General features: G+C 35.5%; 1 long non-coding RNA gene across 1 annotated transcript; it reads left to right on the top strand.

Annotated features, from left to right (window-relative positions):
• Positions 1 to 1,298: 1,298 nt before the first annotated feature.
• On the top strand, positions 1,299 to 18,951 carry LOC117241231. Its single transcript, XR_004494928.1, has 3 exons — positions 1,299 to 1,535; positions 17,981 to 17,992; positions 18,941 to 18,951. It is a non-coding gene; the product is annotated as an uncharacterized LOC117241231 (long non-coding RNA).
• The last annotated feature ends 1,910 nt before the right edge of the window (positions 18,952 to 20,861 follow it).

The following is a 20,861-nucleotide window of genomic DNA, read 5'->3' as shown; positions in this document are numbered from 1 at the left end:
TGTGTTCAAAGGGACTCAGGGGAAGAATGGGACGAACATTTAAATTTTATATGCCTAGCCTACAATACGATGATACACGACTCGACCGGTTATACACCTTTTGAATTGACATTCGGACACAAAGCCAACTTACCTTCGACCATTTCACGAAATCCACAACGCACTTACGCGGACGAAGTAGCATTCAGAAAACGAGAATGGGATTCTAGACTTCCGAAAGCTCGCGACCAATTGATTAAGAGTAAACAAAGATATCAAAGAGATCAGAGACGACGAATAATAAAACCCCAGTCAATATTTAAAGAAGGGGATAGAGTCTTAATACACAACGACCATAAAGAGCATAAATTAGACATAGAGTGGCTAGGACCCTACACCATTGAGAGAGTTAAAACACCGTATTATGAGGGTTTAATAGAAGGTAATATCAAGAAAATTAATGGAAACCGGTTAAAACCTTATTTTCCAGGACGGGCTTCATAACTATAATATACTTAGGCAACACGCAAACAGCAACCTTACCGGAAAAGCCAATTGACCTAGAGATAATCCGCAGAAACACTGAGATTTTGGAGGACCAAAATCAATCTAAGAAGGGGGGTATGTAACGTCAATTCATATCAGAGACCAGGCCACACACCACGGACAGGATGGCACCCAGATGTCTGCATATCCTTGGCGCGCACCCTCAATAGTCTTAAGTGCCCACCAGGGGCCTTGGCATTTTCATAGTTAAGGTCCTTCGGACCAAGCGAGTATTTCCTGTCTTAGATTTCCCTTTACGTTTATTGTCTACCACGTGTTAGCTTAGAAAGTTGGTTTTCTCCACATCTGGTATGTTCCGTTGGCAACTTTCTCGCGAGGGCGGCTAAAACCTTTCCTGGTCCACCAACCGTCCTATTATCCAATCGGAGATGGTGTCTACTGCCCTCACTTCCTTAACCAAAATTGTCATCAACAAATCCGATAGTCCCGTGTCCTTAGACACACCCACCCCTAGCTTTCCTCAGCCACAGTATCGTCAGTAAAACTTCACTTATTCTGTATCCTTAGAATAGTCAACATATCTATGTCGGTCTCTACTCTTATAAGTCGCGTACTTAATGTATTGTTGTAACTAAGTCTTACATAACGTGGTTGAAGTGAATTGTGATTTATGTTAATTCAGTGCGTGTTACATTGTGATTGCTGAATTCATAATAAAGGTTGATTAAAACCAAGTAAATAGTTGTGTTACGACTCAACTATATTTTATTTTCACCGGCCAACCCAAAAATTACGTGACAAGGGCATCGTTAATGACCCACTCTAAGTGGCGAAGAATTACACGCTGGCACGCTCTCCACGTACCCTGATCGAATGCAGGGCGTCTAAAATGCTGAACTACGTCCGCAAGTTTTGTTATCGTTGCCAGAGCGAGGTGACAGAGCTTTAGTGCAAGGTTAGTCGGCGATGAGTGAAGTGGCAATCCTCTGCACGGCCATTATTCTTCGGTAGCGGCTAGGACCAGAAAGGATTTCGTTCGAATTCCTGTCGTGAGTACATTGCTTCATCGGTACATTGGATGGAATATTTCTAAAAACCGACGTTCCTACGCGTCGATTTCGGTTCCTTTCTCTCTGATGTCTCTACATCATTTACGCACGTAGCGAGTCTTCTGGATTTACAGTTTGTCCAAACTATTTCTCATTAAGAATCTCTAAACAAGTGAATATGATATGGTGTCTTTCTCTCAAGACTATCGGTTTTCTTTATCCTCGATCGAGTCGTTAAAAGTTTGTCTTAGATATTTTATGCAAAGATTGTCAAGAGAAATGTTATCACATTTACTTGTAGGAATTTAGTATTCGAATTATGAAGGTTTAATATGTGTAAAAATATATGTACACATTTTAAAAACCTGTTAAGCTATAGCTACATCGAATTACTCCTAGTAATTTTTGTTTTGAAACGATAAATTTGTCAGTGGTAATTTTCTTCAGTTCGATAGAATTCTGATGTAAAAGTTTTCTAACAGAACACAAAGTCCTGAACTGACTTTCTCTTAAATTCTTGAATTTTATTACAAATGTTTGATCAATAGCGTAAATAATTATGATTGAAGCGATATAACGAAAACCATAACAATTTTGCCAATTGTAATGTACAAACGAAAAATCGGTCTGTGTCATTTCAACAGATTTAGCAATCTTAGTGTTGAGAGGGTGGTTTTTCATTTCTTTGTTTTAGCGGGGTAAATATAAGAGAACTGTAAGTCGTTAGCTTAGTGGAAGCGCGTTTCGCAGAAATAATTAATGCATCTTTCATTCCATTGTATCAAACTGTGATTAGTCGCGACGAACGTGCAATTAAGATGTGTACCGGAGAAAAATCTGCTGCATTTAGTTGCGTGAATTCGAGTTAATCCGAGGCAGTGGAGAAATAATCTCATCGATAAATAACACGTAATTTTGTCGTATATTTCATGCCAGGAAACCTTGTCGACTGAAAAATTGTGATTTTCGTAAGTGATAATAAATTTACCAAACAATTTGTTTGTTTCTGATTAGAAAACCGATCGACTTTAAATTCTGAGAGAACGTGTTTCACAAATGATGAAGAATTTTCGAAACAATAGTGGCAAAATCTTTAATTTGATCTCTCAATAAAAAAAATCTGTACTCTCATTATGTTCTTAACTTCGATCGGTTCACACGAATTTAATCTAACAAGTCGTTACTTGGTACTGAAATAAACCAAATTTAACATGCAATCTTATGATACAATATTTTAATTATTAATTTTTCATAGAGAGTTTTCCAACGTTTCTTAACTTGAAAACCTAAAGGAACAGTGAAGAGATATCTTCAGTCCTATGTAATTCAAATAAAACACTACAAAATACATTGTTATGGACGCTTGGAAAATTCAAAACAAAGTCCTCCGCGTGAATAGAGATATAGCACACATAGGATTAATCTTTCAATAATTTTCTAATAATATTTACGTATATTCAAAAATATTTCTAACAAATATAATATTAGTAAAATTGTCTACAATTCCAAGAATACATATTTCGCTGAAGATGGTCTCGCGTGAAAGAATTACCTGAATTTAAGTACAAAACAGAAACGAAACAAAAATCCGCGACGGATCAAGTCTATTGTCCCAGGAATGGAACTTGAAATCGAATTTGGATTGTTCGCCACGGACACGATTTCCAGGTAAATCGATACATTCTAAAAAGCAAGGAAGCCCGTGGGACGGGACAACAAAAATAAATTGAGAAGATTAATTGCAATTACCACATAAGTCGGGTTACACAATTTGCGTTTACACAATTTTTATGTATTATTTTGCTACTTGGTTCTTAATAAGTTAATCGATGCCGTGACCAAGGGCACTCGAGAAGCAGAGTCGCGAGAATTCGAGACGTAGAGATCGTGCGAGTCAACGAATTTCTCGAGAGAAAAGGTTATTCGCTCGAGAGGAGATAAACTCTTAAACAACATGTAATTTCTTTTCTCTTGTATTTTCCCAGCGTTTCGTTTACTTTCTCTCCCTTTTGATAAAAAGTTACGATAGTTGACATGGTTCAGCATTTTGAAACATCTGATTTTTAATTGACAAGTTTCTCGATCGAAGAATATTAAATGGAGAACCTTTTAATTGAAAAGACGTTGGGTTTTTAACATCACTGAGGAGCTTGTTTCAACTTCTGAAACTTTTCGGTCGGGATAGATTTTTGGAAAGTAATTTTAATTGATACGCTTGTACTTCGCTTAGTATACTACACCACCTGGAATATTTTCAATTGGATTTTTTATTGCAAAAATTTATTAATATTGAGCAAACTTTATTCTGCAACTGCATTCTCTTATACAAATATTTCTTCTTCATTTGCTACCCACCTCATTCTACAAATATTTCTCCACGATAATTTTGTAGCTCACTCTCTCTTATAAATTTGTTCAAATAATTAATATACGCGGGCAGTAGTCAAACGAAATCCATCTGTCACTCCATTTGATTATTTTACAAATTTCCATTTAATATTAAGGGGACAAATATTTAATTCGTTATTTTCACGATTTATGCTAAGGATCGCGCTACATCAAAACTTTCAGTTCGTAATGTACGTCAATTTTAATGTCATCTGAAGGTTGGAATTATTCTGTATTCCTATCTCATTTAAAATTTAAACTCCACTCTGTAGCATTAATTTGCAGCAGAGACAGCGAATGTATGTAGTAGTCATCTTATCCGTATGTTACAGCGTTCAACGAATTTGCAACTCGTTAATCTAAGCGACACGCAACAAGTATTTTGTTTTAGCAGCATTGCCATTCGTTTCAACTTCATCTGAGCGAATGGAAAATCCACGTTCGATCAAAGGAAATATGGTGCGCGAGTTATTCAATTAATTGTCGTATTTATTGATAGTTTAATTAATTTGCACATTTTCTTTATTTTCACCACAAATTCTGACCAGTTACAGCCTCCTGTTCTAATGTATTTGAAAAAATTAGTGGTTTTATATACAATTTATATACAATGATAAAATGAGAATATTTTAACGTTAATCGAACAAGCTTTCCTTTTAATCAGTAAAAATTATATCCTCGCGAAAAGTTATGACCATCGATATATTCTACCAATTCACGATATATTACGAGTCGTTAACGAATTAAAGAGCTCGTTTTCAAACATAAATCGTACAAAAATTGTTCATTAACCGAATTTGACGAATCGCCAGGCAATTTCTTTTAATTGAAAAAAAGAAACGCGAGGTCTTTTAATCCACCGAGAAGATTATTCGTACAGTTGTAAAATGTCGAATAGATAAAGATTGTACGCGTCTTGTCTTAAGCTCTCATTAGCGTAGGTTGATTCGTGCAGTAAAAAAAAAAAGGAGGGGAAAATAACTTTACTAAATTCAACCAGGCAGCTTTCGTCGTATTAAAAGTTTTAGGGTTGTTTTATAATTATGAGCCGAGGCTTGCGACAACGCGACGCAGTTTACAATAGTTCGTCGCAGTTGACAATACTTCAGCAACGCGTAGAATAACAGACGATGAAGAATAGTGGTGCAAAAAAACGAATGATATATTATAACGCATGTCGTCATTGATCTGGAAACTCATTAAACGATAGGATTACGGCCATATTCGCGGATTGTATCCGCGACGGATATAAAACGACAAATTCCGTGGATAGGTTCGTTGTAACAACGTCGACCACTTGGACACAATACGCCTTGATTATCCGTGTGATTTTATTCGCGGGCGTGGAATTTCCACGAAAACTGTATGCCACGGTTTCGTAAACCGGTGTTCCATCGCGAAAGTGCTGGATGAAACTGAGTATACAACGTTCAATTCGCGCAATTCTCTTCAATTGACATCATTCCGCCCTATGTTGCATGACGTTTACGTCATGTTTCGAAGAATTTGACATAGGACGGCGCGAACACCATAAATCAATTGTTCGACAGGCGATCGATCGATTTTAAAGTAAGCTTAAACGCCGTTAGATGAACGGCGGCAAGTGAGTTGGCCGTCGTGTCGTCTGCCGGAAATCGAGCTGGCGACACCAGTTTCGCGCTTGTCACGCGCAAGTGTTAGATTGTTTTAAATGGCGTGACGCGGATGAAACTTCTGTAATTGTTAAAATTGTTGATTCTTGTCTTTGAGATAACTGGCAAAGAATTGTAAAAGATAGCCTATTGTCAAGAGGAATTTCTCAGGAGTTCGATGGTTCGTTAAGAGGTTCAAGTTGTGCGATTTAGTATTGTTAAACACTGTATTATGCAACTATTTGCACGTTCATAATGTATATTGATAAATCTAAATGGCGTGACGCGAACTATACTAAATGGCGTAATTGCTAAAATTGTTGGTTTTTGCCTTCGCGATAACTTTGAAAGCTTCCGTGAAAGATAGCGTATCGTCGAGGTCCGAAGTTTTTTCAGAAGTTCGCCGTTTCAGAAATTTTATTTCAACTCGTATACTTTAGGATTTTTACGCGGCTTTATGCAACTATTTGGACTTTTATAATGTGTATTGATAAATTTAAACGTTGTGACGCGAATGGTATTAAGTATTATGATTGTTAAACTTGTTGATTCTTTCCTTTAACATAGCTTTAAAAAGCTTCTATAAAAGCTAGCGTATTGTCAAGGTTCCTCAAAAAATCGGAGTTTTGTTGAAGATTCAAACTGGTTTAGGATTCTAAAACATTGGATATTTCTATTTTGAAACATTTTATAGCCGCGTTTTACGTTTAAGATATACTGAATCTTCATTTATATTACAGATTGTATCATTATGCTGTTATACCTTTAAATTACAAGACCGTATCTTCAAGACTAATTATTAATCATCTTAGAATCTCAGGATTCGATCCTTCGACTTTTAAATTACGTTACGGTATTAAATCATATTACATGGTAAAAAATTTTACCAACTTGTTGAAATAGCTTGTACTCTGCGCAAATCAAAATCGTATTATCACTAGATTGATATACAACTAAGTTACTGTATGTCATAGCAACTTTTCAAATCGATCGAAAATCAAAAACGATGCGGTTCGTATCGCGGCAAATAGTATGCCGTGTGTCACAAACATGAAGATCTTGTAGTAGACATTGGAAACTGTGGAAAAATATATATTACGATGTATATATATTATTAATATTATAACATTGCGAAGATATTCGTTGTTGCAATTTAATTACATTAGGGTTGAGTAAATTAAGCTCATTAAATGTCAGTATAAGAAGAGACAAAATTACATTTTAAATTAAGAACATCGATTTCAAAAATCTCTCGATATTTTTTATTTCTTTTTTTTTCCCTCTTAAACATTATAGATCTTTAACTACAGCGCGTTGCAATGTACTCGCGTTTAATAATTTTGCAGAACGATATCCTACGAATATTAAACCTTAATCGTTTCCTAGAATTAACTCAAATAAATCCAGGAAATCCCTCAGAGCCATTGATAATTGTCTTACCTGGTAGTAAGTACTTTAATTACGAAACATTACATTACATCGACGACTGTTAATGCGTTAACTGAATTATCGTTTATAGACTAGTAAATTAAGTCACCCTACATAGAAATACAAAATTAGATTTTACGTTGAAAGCGTTGATTTTGGAATCTGTACTGGTCGATCTTATAATTCTACGCCTGTACGAAATTCTGACACTATATCGGAGAACGGAATGGCATACTCATGGGAATAAGGAAAAATACAGTTTAAATTGGTTAAAATGGTTTTCCCATGCTGAAAAATGATCGAGCAATATGAATAATAAAGAACCATTTCTTAGAATTAAATAAGTTTCTATATTTCATTTTCCTAATATAAAATTTTACCAAATACCAAAATTAATACACTTGGATCTAATTAACTAGTATGATATAATAAATACAATGTTATACTAAATAAATATATTAATAATTACAATGCTAAGTGTATTTCGAAATTATTTCTTATTCCCTTTAACAAAATCCTTGCACGTATCATGTTTTTGCAACAGCCTGTATATACAAGGTGTCTCGTCTTGATCGAGCCAGGCAAATATCTCTTAAACCGTATATTATTCGAAAGAAGTGTTTCTTCGAAAAATACATAGCTTCCAGATCTCAAGGTGACCTTCGTTTCGCGGTGCCGCGAAAACGAAAGAAAAACCGCGGCCAACAGAGCGAAGGTAAAGGATCGGAAGCCGGCGGCAGAATTAAGAGGAACGCCGTTGGCTGTTTACAGTGAATACCGGTCGCGATAAATCCAGCCTCCGGTACACTCGAAATTGCTTTTCGAGGGTCGCCTTGTAGCGGATGCAATTAAACAGGATCACTGTACGCTCGTAATAAAATCTCCAAGTTCCAGTGCGCTTCCGGGACGAAAGAATCGGCTGCCTCCGCGGTGCGACGCTATTCCCGGCCGTGCAAAAAGTTCCCTTGAAAGCGCGCACTCCTCGTAACGAGCTTTTGCTAATTTTTTTAATTAATTCAAGATCGAATAGGTATCGATTAGAATCGCGATCCACATTTACGCGTTTCGATGAAACACGAATTATTAACACGAAAACACTTTCGTATTGGGTTTGAATAACATATAACGAGGTTTGAATCGAGCAGAATGTTTAATTGAAAAATTTAACTTACATTTTTACGAAGCGTCAAGACATTGTAAGATATATTTCGAAGGATTATATTTTGCTCAAATGTTTGCATTGATTTGCACAAATTATGTAGCTATATTGTTACAATATGGAACGTAAATTATTATAATGAAACGTATATTGTTGCAATAATGTAAGGTAAAACCAATCCATAAATTACAGTAATGAAATTTCATATTGAATATGTACGATATTGTAACTATACAAATTAATGAACAGTTTAACAGTTTAATTAATGATCATGATAAACAATTTAATAAATCACAACTGAAGACCTTAGTAAAATAGACGTGTAAGTGCAGTTATTCAAGAAGATGATAAAAACGCTCATACAATTCCAGTTTTAATAGCATGAAAGTATAACTGCACTTACACATTTCAGAAATATTAATTATCCTAGTACTATTGCTCTTTTAATATAACGTTTTTGAACACGTAACATTAAAATCACGAAATCTATCATGATGGATCTGCCACATTATGTTCAGTTATGCTTCCTGTACTTCTCACGGAAATTACTGAACGAAATAAGGTTCGACTACGTCTAAATTTAATCTTAATTCTTTTATTTTTTTAAATTTGCTAAAAATCTCGTGTTATTTTTAGCTCATTAAAAAGGTTTCGTATTATATTCATATATTTATATAAATTGGTGGGAGGATTTTAATTAACGATAGCCTGCGTCCATCGAGGCAAGTAGAATTAAATTTGATCTTGTAATGAAAGTTTGCCAGTTGCACTCTGTGTTTAAACGGTTCGAAGGTATTTAGTGTTTTTTGTAGAAAATCGAGAGCCGCAATGTTATACAGATTGTGAAGCTGTTCGCAAGAGATACGAAAAGTTATGAAGATGGCTACTCGAAAGTTCCCATTAGCCTACTTAAACCAAGTGCATCGCCCTCAACGACAACGACACTTATACTCACCAGTCTCCACCAAATATGCAAACTACCCCTATGAGAGGTATTTTTCTTTTCTTTTAATAAAAACAAAACTGTATAATAAGCGATACAGAACTTTGCAAGTATAATCACATAAAATCAAGCGGCGTTAGGTACAACTTTGGTAAACTTCTTATGAATATCGTAACTTTGATCTTCAAAATATAGTAAATTATACCATCAACCCTTAACGCATACCAAGATAGGACAAGCGATGTCTTCTTATCAAGAAGGCTATTAACATTCTCGAAAAACTGTACGATCTTTTTAATAGTTCCATCGATTAGCATTAATATATATATTTTTTTTTTTTAGAAGAATATTATACAATATCGCGGAACATTTTACTCGAAGGATTTTATTAAAGTAAAAAGTACGTCAAAATAAAATTACGCTCTGACCAGAAATTATTAACAGTCACTGTGTACGCTATCATTTCGTAAAAGCGCGTTATAATTAAATTTTATTAAAAGGATAATATCGTTAAACAGCTTCGAGGCAAATACTAAAAGTATCGGATAAGCGTTTTTTCATCCAGCAAAAATTCAACAAGAACGTACTGTAAAATGGTAAGAAACTTCTAAAATCCTTTAATACGTCAAGAAGTTGACATTCGAGTCTAAAGTGGAGATAAAAAAATGCTTGTTTTCACCGAAAAGGCGAAAGCTCAAGAGATCGTTTTAAGCGTCTTAAGAAAATTATAGCCCGTAAGCATGGAACGTTGAAAAAGTAAATTCGAAGAACAGAATATTATTTGGAGATTGTTTTATTGGGCATGCGCATAAAGGAGCGCAACCACCTCTCTATGAACGCTTTCTACATACGAAACGGTTGTGTGCTGAACAAACATCGGACCAATCTCGGTTCACTTCTTCCCTCGCAGCCTGCTTTCACGAATCTCCATCCCTGAAACCATCCTTTCATCCCTCCTGGTCGTGGGTTTTTCGACGCTTCTCTCGTGCGATCGAAAGTAAAGGGAGAGAAAAGAATTAGAGCGATGTTCATCGATTAGGGACGAAGGGTGAGAAAGCATACAACAGTGAAATAGCAAACAGAGAACTTTTTAGGCCTTTAGGCTTTTAATCATTTTTGATAACGTTAGAATCCCAAGGAGAAGTGTAACTGGAAGTCCGCTTTACTGCGGAAGGCAGAATTATGAAATGTAAATAAATAAATAAAGTAACTTTAGAATCTTCAATTTTTAATGATTTAAAAATCTCTGATTTTTAATAATTTTAGGATCTTTAAGAGAAGATTAATCTTAATAATTTTGGAATCTCTGGACAATTTTCATAATTTCATTGATCGATTAAAATGATTTTTGATTCCAAAAATTAAAGTTTGCGTGAAATTTATTTTTACGAATATCCATAGTTTTTAACAACAAAACACGAGATTCAGTATAAAATAATTTTTTTATCATCGCGCCGGTGTGAAATTTTAAGCATGGACACTGTGTACCTGGAAAATAAGTCGAATACAGAACGTAAAAACGCGTAAAATAGGTTTGAAGTAGAAAAAATGAGGTTTGTAGAATTGTAAAGTGCTGTACCGAGCAGGATTTTTTATTCAAACGAAGTACTTTGTGGTCGAAAGTTTTACGGATTCTAAAGCGATGAGAGCAACAGGTCCCCTACTAAATGTTTCATATTTTTAACTAATTGTTAAGAATTTCAAACGGATGAGATAACCTCATTAAAGACCGTAGAGAATTTTAAAGTTTGTCGTTTTGTATATAAAATCTGGTTATAGACGGTCTCTACTGATACCATCTTTCGGTTTAAATCTTCTTCTTTGCAAATCAATTAAAAATTCTTTCAAATAAAAACTATTTATACTTATGTAAATTATTATGAATTTATAAATATATTTAAATTTATTGTGGTCAGACACGAAGGCCTAATGTAAAATAAACTGCCTTGCATAACTTACGTGTAATAACAGCTGGACAAATCTTTAATTCTGTGGTTGACGAGGAAAAAAACAAAAAAATGTTTATCACGGAAAACGTATAAATATAAACTCGTTGATTCGATAAACGCAACAACGATGAGCCTTTGCGTTATTCTTATGCCAATACTATTGATCGAACTGAAAGAAGCTTTGAACACGTTGAATGCTAGCTTTACAGGGATTACCCGTGGCGCCATAATGAATTTTTTATTATGCGATAAATGTAACGGTGAAATATTATAGGTCTATATTTCATGTATAAATAAATTTATTTTATATGTTTTATACTGTATTAATTTCGTCACGCCGTTGTAGTAACGATGGTGATAATGAACAATCCACATTTGTTCAAATTTTTTGATTTTATTTTTACCAATTTTGGCACTCCGGTTACCGGTGACCTCCATGGCGGCACCGACAAGTTGAGTGTCGGTGACCGATGACCCCGTGGCATGTGACATGCTAAAATGAACGCGGTTCCGATCAGTCCTTGAAAAACTGCGTGATTCTCGTTTACAATAACATCATGACAGAAAAGTAATTTCAGATATAAAATATCTCAAGTTTTACAGTTTAGGTGTTAGATGCTGTGAAAAATTGAAATAGAATAAAATGGTCTAAAATATAATAACATAAGTCCAAACGAAACGTTTATGAGTCATTCGCGATTCGATGACGTTAACTAAGCATTACATGCTATTTCCAATGAAATTAAGACAAAGTACTGTATAATTAATTTTATCGTAAATTATGTATCCCATGAAACAATGGAACGAACTGTGAAACACGAAAACTGGAAAATTTCAATCTTCTCCTTCCATCGTTTTTGAAAGCAGCAAAATCGTAATTCAGAATGGAAACATTGTAAACACGATATCATGTTCATAGAATTATCAATTCGAGTAGGTACATGATTTATTGTAACGTAAAACCGGACACTAACGATGATCGAGCATAATTCCCTTTCGCATAATTACTCGAGTTCTCTAATAAACGTTCACTAAATCAACCAAGGTTGCTCGTTCGATTGAAACGAAAAACCATTCGAATAAATAGTCTGAACGTTTAAAAAGCGGATCGAGAGGCAAGTTATATCAAGGTTTCCACGAAAAGAACCTACAAACGTCGCTAATAATCGCTGAGAACGAATCACCAACCAAAGCTAACGCGTTTGCCGATCGTGTTACGATAATGACGCGCTACGTCAAACCATTTCGATCTTAGATTTAAGCGAAGTTTTTTCTTCCTCATCTTATATTCATCTATCGGTATATTGATTCTGGATAATGGAAAAAGTCACGGAACTGCGACCAATAGAAACTTGTTAACACGTTGCGACAATTCTTTTTGTTCTTTCGTCCTATTAGAAGTGGATCAGCGAGTATTGATCGATGAAATAAAGTAATAGATGCAGATGGAGTTTCACTGAAAGATCGTATAACACTGTTGTCTAGTTGATACTTCCATGGACCCAGTTTCGATGGATATACTTTGACGTAAAACGCGACTCATTACTTCCATCGAACCACGTTTACCGTATCGTGCAACTATTTCCCTGGAACTGTTCCATTTATCGCCGGTACTCGTTAAGGATACACTTCCTGTCCTTGGTTAACCCGGTCGTAGAATGCCTCCTGAATGCTCCGTGATATTTTCAGAAATTCTAGGGAATTTGAGGTCACTTGTAATAGTTGTTCGTGACGTTACACGTCTAATACGTGATTCTTGTTTAGACACGGATTGATATAATGCAGCGATTTTCAATTTTTGTTCAACCTACCGCGCATCTAAACTAATTATCCAGCAAAATTCTGCTAAAATTCTATTGAAATTCTGGTACGTTAAAAAATATATTATATTTGATTTGACATATGCCATATGCTGTATAGCTATCGTTATGTTTATTTTCCTGAACGCGTTCAATTTTTATATATTTTGCTTTAAAAGATAGATTGAGATGTACGAGGTAACGTTTATTCTTTGTAATGTGTTATTTTGTATTGGCACTGTTGGAGGAAAACACTCCACTCTTCCAGGAAAATTCTACGTCTGCTCTACTGTTTAGTTTTCCTGATTTTCGAACCTATTAAGCATTATCTACTACTAAATTAATTTGAAGGGCCTTCCAGACCAATAGCCTTTTCTGGAATATGCCTTGTGTAGATGGTGCAGCGAGATGTAAACAAACTGGATTTTTGGAATTATAAATACCATAGGCCCATGGCTTCGGGGCTCTATTGTAATGTCACGCTGCTAGCGTGCAGATCTGGATTAGCATACACTGAACTTATACCGTTATACTCGAATATATTTCTGTTACACATTAACTGAATACAGATAACCCCAACAGGTACAATTTTTCTCCAACGATGTTATTTAAATGGTTCATGTTGTTGACAATTTTTTAATCCGTGAAATTCCTGTTTTAACCATTTTAAAAGATTCAATTTATTTTACCTAGTTGGTCACCGATAACCACCGTGGCAACTAACGTGTTAACGGCGTGAAAAATTAAATTAAAGCAGAATCGTGAAAACACTGTAAATTCCCACCGATAAAAATTCAAAAATAAATGTACCAAACAAATATCGGTCTTTTAAAATCAACGTCTAAAATACATGTACAAATCTCAAAAAGTAGTTTCCACGATTTTCTCCAGGAACTAATAGAAACAGCATCACTACTTCCCTTCCAAAATCCAATCGATTCGAAACTCGTCAACTTTCAAAATCCACCTTAGATTCCCATGGAAAACAAAAGCAAAAAAAAAAAATCATTTGTTTGAAGCAATTCAGCAAGGTTAGCCCGCGAAGGGAAACTCAAGATAAAGTGTTTCTCCCTAGTGGGAAGATAAATTGTGACGACGGGCCTCCGGCCGCGTTAACGATGACACGTTCACATTTCCGGCACGCAACGTTTGCCTCTCACCTGATTACAACACTTCATCGTTCATCTTTGTTGATGTCTCCAGAAAAAGTTTTAATCGATTAGTATTATTGTTATTATTGTTGTTATTATTATTATTGTTGTCGTTGTTGTTGTCGTTGTTGTCGTTGTTGTCGTTGTTGTCGTTGTTGTCGTCGTTGTCGTTGTTGTCGTCGTTGTCGTTGTTGTCGTTGTTGTCGTTGTTGTCGTTGTTGTCGTCGTTGTCGTTGTTGTCGTCGTTGTCGTTGTTGTCGTTGTTGTCGTTGTTGCCGTTGTTGCCGTTGCCGTTGTTGCCGTTGCCGTTGTTGCCGTTGCCGTTGTTGCCGTTGCCGTTGTTGCCGTTGTTGCCGTTGTTGCCGTTGTTGCCGTTGTTGCCGTTGTTGTCGTTGTTGCCGTTGTTGCCGTTGTTGTCGTTGTTACTAGTATTGATATAATTTTGTAACGTCTCATGGAGAATCTTTTCGAGTGCCATGAAACATTACAGACGATGCACAGGACCCGAGCCTAAGATTTGTAGCCTTGATAACCGGCCTCATGAATTATTGATGAGACATTTGAATTCATTTGAATGGCACGGCACGAAATCGCGAAGAAATCTCCGAGTATCGACGAGAGGATATCATCGCCTGACCTATCGTCATCCTCGTGCGATTCGTGAACCTGCATCTCATTTTTCTCTGCTTCTTTATGCCAGTTAATGCCACTAAAACTGCCGCGTGATCGATTCTCTGCTAATTTTGGGGAAGAGTTTGCTTTTTCTTTGACTTTGGTCTTCGCTGAACTTGTTAGCGAATCTGTTTCGCTTTTAGTGGGCGTAAGAAATAATTTAAGTATGGAATTATTTGAATAATCCTTCAGTTGGGTATTATTTCAATAATTCTTCAGATAAGATTATTTTAATGATTTTTTCAAGGGTTGGAATAATTTCAATAGTTTCGCAAAAGACATTTTTCTATTTTAGGATCGTTGAACGTTATATAGAATATTTTATACGATCGCTGGCGATTCCTGAACTTGCACGCTATTTCCTTCTTCTTCTTTCTCTCGCGGGTTACATCATTGGAACTTTCGTGAGATCGATTCCTCGCTATATGTTGACTCGTGTGTAACTTTTTCTTTATTCTTTCTAAACTTCGTTATTGAATCTTTTCCTGTCTTAATGAATATAAGAAGGAAGTTAAGTAATGTCAATAGAATTCTTGTATGAGAGATACCAATACATCCTGTTATTAGACTTTCATTATTTAGAAGAATGAAAAAAGAAAAGAATAATGTTAACTCAGAATGAAGATATATCGATGTCTCAAGTCGTGTCATGTGCGATGATTCGAGAAATGAACAAATGTTATATAAATTACTTGAGCTAAGGAGGGCTGTATAATTCCAAAGATATTAAAAATCGTAATTTTCCTCAAACCGCCCTGCAATTATTATTTCACTTAAAAGCTAATTAAATTACACACGATAGTTATTACTAATACACGCGATCGCTCATGGTAATTATATCTTTCAAGTTACGACGAGATAAAAAATTGCTTCAACCTGATAGACTCTATATAACCAATCGCAAGTTGATTAAAATATTTCCGCCAGGACTTGTTTACAATATCGATTGCAATAATTCCCCATGATCATGAAAAGGAAAAATCGCGTCTCTGTCTCTCCTCCTGTTCCACGTGCGCGATAGTTTTCTTCACGACGTACCTGGAAAAAATCGTCGATACTACAAATAACTGATTTGTTTCCTCTTTCGTGTAATATCAATCCATGAGCCAGCTGAGCGTGTCCAGCTCGATATTTCCAAGGATACCTGGCTGAAAACGCATAGCAGTAGGGAATAAATGGAATTACAGTTATCGAAAATCGTAGGAAACAAGCCCGAAGGGCTATCTGACGTCCATCGGTGGAATCCACCGAGGAACGGTCGACAAACTTCGGAAATGTGGTCAGTCGAAGCTTGCTTGATCAACAATAAGGGACAGGGCATGTCCTGAAAATTGATCATGGACGAAGGGGAAATAATTAATGTACAATATATCCAGTCCATATACAATGTATTAAAATTACATACGTCATGATTAACGTCTAACTGTTAAAAATGTGATGGCAATATGGGGGAATATTTTTCGTAATTGACAGAAAAGCTTTAACCATTTAATCATCGTTTATATGGATTTCATAAAAAATTCAAATGTTCTATAATTAAGTAAATAAATTGCGATTAATACACGTTTAACATGATATCAACGTACATTTCGATCGAATAAAAGCAAACTTAATTTTACTAGCTAAAAATGTGCTTAAGGTAAAGTTAGTCCTACTAAAAGTTAGTCACAGATTAAGATCATCGAATTTTAGTGCATTCTAAATCACCTTATTTTGACGATTCGATATGCGTACGAAGAAACATGAATATAAACATACATACAAAGAGACATATGCTTATGTGCATGCATGTATGTACGTGTAAGTACCATACATGTATGCACGTGTACCGTTCAACGGTACAGTCACCTGTTTTTATGCCGCAGATACAAGTAATTAACACCGTATGAGTTGTTATTCGCCTTCAAGACAGATTAATTACAATGCAACTTGTTCAGAACAATTTGAAGCAGTTATAGAATGTTGACATTTCGACCACACATGCACGCTGCTGTACAAGGAATTGCTTCATACGCGAGGAATTGCACTGTCCTCCTCGCGCGCACGGCTTCTCTGAATCTCTTTCATCCACAATAAATTATTTCCTTTTACAAACAAACCATCCATTTTAAAATCGTATTTAGCGTCGATGAAATTTTAATTACTCGCCGTGAAAACGTCGCGATTGTTTTCGACACCCGTCAAGAATTCCTTCGTATACGGAAAAGAGGGTCATACGCGCACGCCATAGCTGTACATTTCTACGTCTTCCCTTTTTTACCGACGACTCACGTAATTGTTGCGTTCTAACGTTCTAAAATTGGACCAATCAACGATCCTTTAATTACTCGTCACGGAGACTTGGCAATTGTCTTCGACACGTGCCTTTGCCAGGACAAAAATTATTCCATCAGAAATTCCAGATTCTACGGATAAGAAGGACACGCGTAAGAACGTCGTTTCCGTCATCCTGGTAACTAATTACTGATTCTACCTTGTTCTTTAATTGCACGATTTCTCGAGATTCTCGAGAAAAAAAGAAGAAGAAAAAAAGGAACAAGAAGTAAAGGAAAACGATTCATACGCATACTACATAAAACTGATCGAATCATTTGAAAAATCCAAGCTGGCTCGAGAGGATTTTTTATCGAGAACGCCGGTGTAGTATCAGCGTAGCGTCGCAGTAACGCAACGTTCAGCCATGCGACAGAAAAATGTATCACCATGAACACGAGCTTCTTTGCGTTTATCGACGAGATTCATCTGACTGGCATTGAAGATGATCGATGCTACTCAATTACGGACCGAAGATACCTTCGCTTATTATTACTACTCTTGCTTGTTATTACTTCTTACTTCGTAGCAAACGTTTCCTGAATTTGTTTCGCAATTATCAAGTTACCATCGCAGTACGGTGTGCGATGCACAAAAATAGAAATAGTCGCTGTTCAATTTTGATCTCATTATGCCGATATGATATCGTCAGCGCGTAAGTAAGTAATATTATAATTGTAAACAATAATCGTCCGCGGAAGCAATAGAGGATTGGTAAAAAGGGAGGATTAGTAAAATCGTTAGAACATCAAAGTCTAATCACTTGAAAATTAGCTCGTTCACTGTGCGTTCTTGTTTGTTAGCTCTTGTTAAATAACGTTTGTTACGACTTAAATATGAAGAATTTGAGCAAAGATACGTGCAATTTTTTAGATGATTGAACTATTTAACCATAAGCTATACACGCAATACTGTTTAGTTACTAAACAGTATAACTAAAGTGTAATTAAAGGAAGCATAGCTAGCAAAATGGCGTTAAATGAAAGTGACCGTTAAAAAGCAAAAGATACAGAGCGCGAGATAAGTAAAACAACCTAAGGTTTATTACACATCTCGAAATGGAAAAAGTCTGTTGAAAAAATTGTTTAATCAGCTAGTTAAGTAAGAGTTAAGTAAGGAAGTTACTTAAGAAAATGATATACCTGTCAAGTAGGACCGAAGCGAAATTGAAGGACGATTAGATAACATTTAACCGTGTCTTTTCGTCGAACTCTTTCAAGATCGTTTACGCCGGTGAACTTGAACTTAAATTTGTATTCGTAAAAAGCGAATGGAACCAGGCAGCCAGGATGGCCTTGCTTGCGGTCGTTTCATCCATTCATGGGAGTCACTTCTCTCGTCTTTGTATAAAGAAACGATCGTACAAATTGCTTTTCGGCTCTTACCTTGATATACAGTTAACCGTCTCGCATCTAAACCTTCGAGATTGCACGTTTCTTCGCTTCATCCTGGAGAACACGACGTTGAAATAATTCTATGAAAATTTGTCAATATTTTTCGAGTCAAGGAAATCGCTAATACCTTGAAATTTAACAATTCAGAAAAACGAACAAAGAGAAGAAAATTATAAAGTTACTTCGAAAGAGGGAAAGTTACCATTTTTCTATTAATTTACAATTTCTCTCAAGTCACAGTTTTTAGCGTGAGCTCGCGAACCAAAGAGAAATTGTAAATTATCGATTTACGAAAGTCAAGATATTTTATATTTCCCAAATAAGCAAACTCGATATCGTAAAATACTACGAACAAGGAAGATTGAAAAGAATGGAAAGATGTCGTAGAACCGATCGAATAATACTACGTGTAAATGAAGAACGAATGACCAAAAAACAGGAGAAAATATAGAAGCGGCGGGAGAAATCAGAAGGATACGAAACTCGAAGGAAGAAGGACACGCTGAGAAGCAAATATTACGCGCAGCTGTAAGAGCTGACACATATTATGCAAGCCAATCGGAATATCTGTTTCGTAGTGACGGTCATGTCTGTTTCAAAAGCGGACAATTCGATAACGACCAGCATAAACATTATCTCTAACATTAACGACAGATTACGAAACCGCAACATAGGAACTGAACGGTGTCCCTCGTATATTTCCTTCTTTTCTGGCCATTCTAAAGGCTGCTACAGCTTCCAGTTTACTAATATGGTATTCTTCTGCTTACGTCTATGCGTTTCTTTAAATATAGAAATCGAGCCTATCATCGTGTAGAGAAGGACATCAGGAAGTAGAACGAATGATCTATCGCGCTGATAATCACCGTCATCGTTACATTTTTGCTTGCTGTCTTTCTTTCTGATTTTTATTTTATTAGCAATCATGCGTAATACCACGATTTGCGTCACAAGAGAAGGGCGAATGACGCGATACAGAAATTTCTCAACCGATAAGCAAAGTAATTGCATTGTGCTTGATTTCCTGCAGATAATCCGAGATCTTGTTTGAAATTGGAACTCCAGACAATTTTAATACCGTTCTTTTATTCGTGCTTCGGGATAATATTAACGCTGTATCGTTTGATCTTCTCCGATGCATTCTACTTCTCATTGATCTTTTAATTCTTCTGATTTTACACGTCGTTCGTTTTTAATTTCTCCAACATTGTTCTCTCGTTAATCTTCAAGCATGAAATTACCCTTTTTTTAATAGATGTCTGTATAGTCTCATCCTCTTCGTTGATGCTGCATCTATTAATTCTTCGTTAGTTGGTCATATTATTCGTATAACTATATAGTTAGTTATTCGCGTTTAACTTTCTCAACATTGTTCTTTCGGCCATGTTCATAGCCACTAATTTCTCTATTTTTAGGCGTTAACCGGTTGAAATTTTGTTTTTTTCAAATTACAGTCAATTCTATTTACGCGCTGTTACAAATTACTCCAGAAATAACATTTCAGTTCTTATAGTTGACTTATCTAAAATTCCTTAATTGCCGAGAAATGTAACGGAAAAGGTCTTACGTATTTTCGTTGGGTTATTCCAAGGCGTAACAAAAAATTGGAATTTTTAAGTAGAAAACATTATCCATACCATTTATCCGTTTATAGAAGAGTGTAAATGGCAGGTAATAACATTATTTTCCTCTAAAGTCAACTGGGAAAGAATGGTCGCTACTTAGGCTATAATTTATTAATAACATATTTTACGCTTACATACGTAAAGCAAATATCTTATTTTTCCTAGAAAGTTCAATTTTCCTTGTCATTAGCCAGAACTCTCTTGTAGTTTACACATGTTTATGTATGTAGTTTACACATGTGTGTTTATTTCTTTGCATGATGTCTGCATTAAGATTCTGATCTATGGAAACATCTATCCACGGAAGATTACCGAATGATGTCCATGTTTCGAAAATTTGTCGCAGATTTTTACACGTGAGTAATGTTTTATGAAATTAAATAATTTTAAATAATTTTTTTAGTAAGCTTTATCTAGAATGTATTATTATCTACAAAAAAAAACAAATCAAGGAATTTGTCAAGATATCGTTTATATTAGGACTTTCTGGAATATTAAAGAAATTGTAAAATTTCTAATTGCATCGCGCTTTCTCGTAACAGAAAATAGCAGATACTTTACGATATGCTACTATTAATCTGTAACAAAAATTAGTCGGCGATATTATCGTGCGATATTATAGCGTGTCGCGTAACACGACGACGAAAAGAAAGATTTATGTTCAGAAATAACGGAAATGCGATAAAAAAAGAGATGAAGTATTTCGAAAATGTGAAGAGACTGCAATTTTTGTAGACATAAAAGATAGATAAATAACAGTGTTGCCTGAAGACATAAAGAAAATGGATAGATAATGGTGTTGCCAGAAAAATCGCTGAAAACTGAACATACCTAAAACTGACAATGAGTAAGTTCTGTGTGTTCAAGTTGAAAC

The sequence above is a fragment of the Bombus vosnesenskii genome, unplaced genomic scaffold, assembly GCF_011952255.1.
Source record: "Bombus vosnesenskii isolate JDL3184/JDL3185 unplaced genomic scaffold, Bvos_JDL3184-5_v1.1 scf7180000015476, whole genome shotgun sequence".
Taxonomy (NCBI): Eukaryota; Metazoa; Arthropoda; class Insecta; order Hymenoptera; family Apidae; genus Bombus; species Bombus vosnesenskii.
Note: the sequence above shows the minus strand (reverse complement) of the source record. Positions and strands in the feature narration are given on the sequence as shown.